This window comes from Papaver somniferum, unplaced genomic scaffold, assembly GCF_003573695.1.
Source record: "Papaver somniferum cultivar HN1 unplaced genomic scaffold, ASM357369v1 unplaced-scaffold_133, whole genome shotgun sequence".
Taxonomy (NCBI): Eukaryota; Viridiplantae; Streptophyta; class Magnoliopsida; order Ranunculales; family Papaveraceae; genus Papaver; species Papaver somniferum.
Window position 1 is genome coordinate 14982482 of NW_020622492.1, and position 5514 is coordinate 14987995.

General features: G+C 40.7%; 1 pseudogene; it reads right to left on the reverse strand.

The window, feature by feature from the left end:
• Positions 1-527: 527 nt before the first annotated feature.
• On the reverse strand, positions 528-627 carry LOC113333832 (annotated as a pseudogene).
• Positions 628-5514: the final 4887 nt, after the last annotated feature.

Here is a 5514-nt window from a genome sequence, read left to right on the forward strand (position 1 = left end):
GCCTGAACGTAAAAGAGACGCACTAGGTAGATTTGTTAAAGAGAAACCTAGTAGTTCGAAGCGTCTCGATTACCTTAATCTAGAAAGTCCGGCTTTTGAAGAGTCTGTTTTTGAACGTTCTTTGACTGAGGAGAGAATCCCTGTTGCTCCGATAGCGCCAGAAATGGCAACTTTGAAAGCTTTGTTGAATCCAACTAGGACTACCCGTCCTTCGTGTATTAAGTTAGCTGAAACGGAGGCACCCTATGAACTGAAACCTGGGACCTTACAGATGCTCCCAATCTTTTTAGGGAAAGAAAATGAAAACCCTTATTACCATGTTAGGGATTTTGAGGAAATTTGTAGTACTCTAAGAATTAGAGGCTTAGATGATGATGCTTTGAAACTTAGGTTATTCCCATTTTCCCTGAAAGATAAGGCCAAGTCGTGGCTGTATAGTTTGGACTCCGAGTCAATTGAGACATATGAACAACTTACATCTGCCTTTTTCAATAAGTTTTTCCCTAGGCACAAAACATCGTCTATTAGGACGCAAATATGCACATTTTCACAACAAGAGGGAGAATCTTTATATAGGTATTTGGAAAGGTTCAATGATTTATTATCCCAGTGTCCTCATCATGGTTTAGAAAAGGTTAGGCTAGTTCAGATCCTTTATGAGGGTTTAGATTATTCCACAACGACCATGGTTGAGTCTCTATGCACTGGTGGATTTGAAAACCAAACTGTTGATGCGGCGATGGAATTTTTTAATGAAATCGCCGAAAAAACCCAGCAATGGGAAAATAGTAGGGCACCCCAGAAAACAATTCTTTTAAGTAGAGGAAACGTTAATAGGGTAGAAGGAGGCTATGAATCAGATGCCAAAATTGCTGCTATAGCAAAAAGGTTAGAAGCCTTAGAAGTGGGCCAGACTAGTGGTAGAGTGGAGCCTTTTTGGGAAGGCCAGAATATTGAAGAGCAGGCCAATGCTCTTTATAATCACTAGATTTGATAACCGTCAAAAGATTGACCCATATTCAGAAACCTATAATCCTGGTTGGAGAAACCATCCGAACCTTTCGTGGTCTAAGGGCCAAAGTCAAGGTCAGTTTAGTAATTCTAATGCTCCCCCAGGTTTTGGCTATACTAAGAATCCTTCAGGACTAGCTCAGTTTCAGAATCAGTCAGATAAGAAAATCCTAAGTTTAGAGGAATCTCTCGCCTTGTTAACTCAGCAAACTGCAAAATTCCAGTTATCCGTAGAACAGAGTCTACAAGCTAGGATAGGACAAGAAAATAGTCAGGCTATTTCCGAAAAAACCCAGGTTGGTCTAACTGGATAGAGTCTTTGAGAGAAAAAGGTAAGTTTCCTAGTCAAACACAACCCAACCCTAGAGGAGTTCATGAATTAGGTGCAAAACCATCGAATCAATTGAATGCTGTTAGAACCCTTAGAAGTGGTAGAGTTGTAGACAATAAGGTAACCATGCCCGATAGTGAACATACTGTAGTTCACCCCTCAGGATCTCACCTCTCAGGACCAGTAGCTGAAGAGACTGATAAAGTTTCTGATGATGTGAATTCGGTTCCTGAAAGGTCTGATTTTAGGCCTAGAGCCCCATTTCCTCAGCTATTAGTACCAACAAAGAAGGAATCGAACTTTAATGACATAGTGGAGGTTTTTAAGCAAGTTACCATAAACCTTCCCTTATTAGATGCAATTAGGCAAATTCCTGCTTATGCCAAGTTCCTTAAGGATATGTGTACGCGAAAGCGAAAACTTAGCGTCCATAAGAAAGCCTTTTTAGCTAGTCACGTAAGTTCAATCATTCAGAACACCACAACTCCAAAGTACAAAGACCCAGGTTCTCCTACCATTGCTTGCACAATAGGTAACTTCCGGGTAGAAAAAGCTTTACTTGACTTAGGAGCCAGTGTGAACTTACTGCCATTCCATGTATACTTACAGCTAGGACTTGGTGAAATGAAACCTACTCAGATGACACTGCAGTTAGCTGATAGGTCTGTTAAAATCCCTCGAGGTGTTATCGAGGATGTTCTTATTGAGGTCGACAAGTTTATTTATCCAGTGGATTTCGTGGTCCTAGATACCCAACCTGTCCCTGACCCAGAGAACCAGATACCTGTGATTTTAGGTCGCCCATTTTTAGCTACGTCTAATGCGATCATTAACTGTCGAAATGGTGTGATGAGTTTATCTTTTGGTAATATGACTATGGAGATGAACATTTTTAATGTCAGTAAGCAACCTCATGAGCTAGATGACACATGTGTTGAGGAGGTGAACATGATAGAAGCCTTAGTTCAGGAGTCATTACCAAACATCTTGTCTGAAGACCCATTAGAAAGTTGTCTATCCCATTTTGGTTTAGATTTTGACGACGATAGCACTATTGAACAGGTGAATGCTCTATTAGATTCTACCCCTGTGTTAGACACTGATAGATGGAAAGCTAGGTTCGAACCGTTACCAGTTTCTGAGACTACCCTAATTCCTTCTTTAGAAGAGCCCCCAAAGTTGGACCTTAAACCACTACCCGATACTCTAAAGTATGTGTTTTTAGGCCCATCTGAGACTTTACCTGTGATTGTAGCTTCCAATTTGGATAGTGATCAGGAAAGTAGGCTAGTAAATGTACTTCAAGACAATAAGGAAGCTTTAGGGTGGACTATAGCAGACATTAAGGGTATAAGTCCTACTGTGTGTATGCATCAGATTCATTTAGAGGAAGACTCCAAACCTTCTAGGGAGATGCAACGTCGACTGAACCCTAACATGAAAGAGGTAGTTCGAAAAGAGGTGCTTAAGTTGTTAGATGCGGGTATTATTTACCCAATTTCAGACAGTAAGTGGGTCAGCCCTGTTCAGGTTGTCCCCAAGAAATCAGGTATCACTGTAGTCCAGAATGATAATAATGAATTAATCCCAACCCGAGTGACCACGGGATGGCGTGTGTGTATTGACTATAGGAAATTGAACAAGGTCACAAGGAAGGATCACTTTCCCCTTCCTTTTATCGACCAAATGCTAGAGCGATTAGCTGGACATAGTCACTATTGCTTCTTAGATGGCTACTCCGGTTATAATCAGATCGTTATTGCCCCAGAAGACCAAGAGAAAACCACTTTTACCTGTCCCTTTGGTACCTTTGCGTATAGACGCATGCCTTTCGGGCTATGTAATGCCCCTGCAACTTTTCAGCGTTGTATGATGAGCATATTTTCTGATATGGTAGAACGGTTCTTAGAGGTCTTTATGGATGATTTTTCAGTGTTTGGTTCATCTTTCGATGAGTGCTTGCATCATTTGACATTAGTGTTGACTAGGTGTAAGGAAAAAAATTTAGTGCTTAATTGGGAAAAATGCCATTTCATGGTTAAATCAGGAATTGTATTAGGGCACATCGTCTCTTCAAAGGGTATAGAGGTAGACAAAGCCAAAGTTGACCTTATTAAGACTTTACAGGTCCCAAAAACCGTAAAAGATATTAGGTCATTCCTAGGGCATGCAGGTTTTTACCGTCGATTCATTAAGGATTTTAGCTTGATTTCTAGACCTCTTTGCAATTTGCTTGCAAAAGATGTTAAGTTTGTCTTTGATGATGCTTGTTTAGAGGCTTTTGAGAAGCTTAAAACTTTACTCACTACTGCCCCGATAGTCCAGGCACCTAACTGGAACCTACCCTTTGAGATTATGTGTGATTCTTCAGATTATGCTATAGGCGTCGTTTTAGGACAACGAGAAAACAAATTACTTCATGTGATTTATTATGCTAGCAAAACTCTGAATGATGCCCAAATGAACTACACAACTACCGAGAAGGAACTTTTAGCCATCGTGTTTGCCTTGGATAAGTTTAGGTCCTACCTATTAGGTTCTAAGATCATAATCTATACAGATCATGCTGCTTTGAAATACCTTTTATCTAAGAAGGATACCAAACCTAGATTGATTAGATGGATCCTATTGTTACAGGAATTTTCCCCAGACATTAGAGACAAAAAGGGTGCAGAAAATGTAGTAGCAGATCACTTGTCTAGGCTAGTTGTTAGTTCCCCTAGTGATTCCCTTCCTATAAGGGATAGCTTTCCTGATGAACAATTGTTCTCTGTTTCCCAATCACCTTGGTATGCAAATATAGTGAATTATCTTGTTACTGGTCGAACCCCTCAACATTGGGGTAAGCAAGATCGTTCTAGGTTTTTAGCCGAGGTTAAGCATTTCTTTTGGGACGATCCTTATCTGTTTAAGTATTGTCCGGACCAGATTATTAGGAGATGTGTATCTGAGAGTGACCAGTCTAGTATTATCTCCTTTTGTCATGAACATGCATGTGGGGGTCATTTTAGTGCTAAGAAGACTGCTGCTAAGATTTTGCAGTGTGGATTTTACTGGCCTTCGTTGTTTAAAGATTCCCATAGTCATTGTGTTTCTTGTGAGCGTTGCCAGAAGTTAGGAACCATTTCCCGTAGAAATATGATGCCTTTGAACCCTATTTTAGTGATTGAGGTCTTTGATGTGTGGGGCATTGATTTTATGGGTCCATTTCCTATTTCGTTTGGTTATCTTTACATACTTGTCGCTGTAGACTATGTGTCTAAGTGGGTTGAGGCGGTTCCGTGTAGAACGAATGACCACAGGGTCGTAGTCCAGTTTTTGAAAGAGAATATACTTACACGTTTTGGTACGCCGCGAGCTATAATTAGTGATGGAGGTTCACACTTTTGTAATAGATCGTTTTTTTTAATGAAACAATACGGTATTACCCATAAAGTAGCAACCCCATATCACCCTCAGACTAGTGGTCAGGTAGAGGTTTCCAATAGGGAAATTAAACGTATTCTAGAGAAAACAGTTAATCCAAATAGGAAAGACTGGTCGTCGAGGCTTACTGATGCCTTATGGGCTTACCGTACTGCGTTTAAGACACCCATTGGAATGTCACCTTATCGTTTAGTGTTTGGCAAGGCATGTCACCTGCCTGTTGAGTTAGAGCATCGAGCCTATTGGGCTATTAAGAACTTAAACTTTTCACTTGACAAGGCAGGAGCTCAAAGAAAGCTCCAGCTCAATGAGTTGGACGAGATTCGTAGAGATGCATACGATAGTGCTAAGGAGTATAAGAACAAAATGAAACTTGTGCATGATAGGAATATTTTACGAAAGTCATTTTCTCCAGGTCAAAAAGTTCTTCTGTATGACACTCGTTTGCATCTATTCCCCGGGAAGTTGCGCTCGGTGGACCGGTCCTTTTGTGGTCCGTACTGTTTTTCCTCATGGCGCTGTTGAGATTGAGACACCAGATGGTAGTAGTTCTTCGAAGGTTAACGGTCAGCGATTGAAGCCCTTTTTAGAGCCTTTTCCTACAGGTGATGTTGAGGAGGTCCCTCTGGAGGACCCTGTTTACCTTGATTGACCATCGAGGCGATTTTGTATGTTGTATAATATTTTTGTAGGTTTTTGGTTACACTTCACCCAGGTACTATCTTTCCGACTTCTCTCTTTACTAT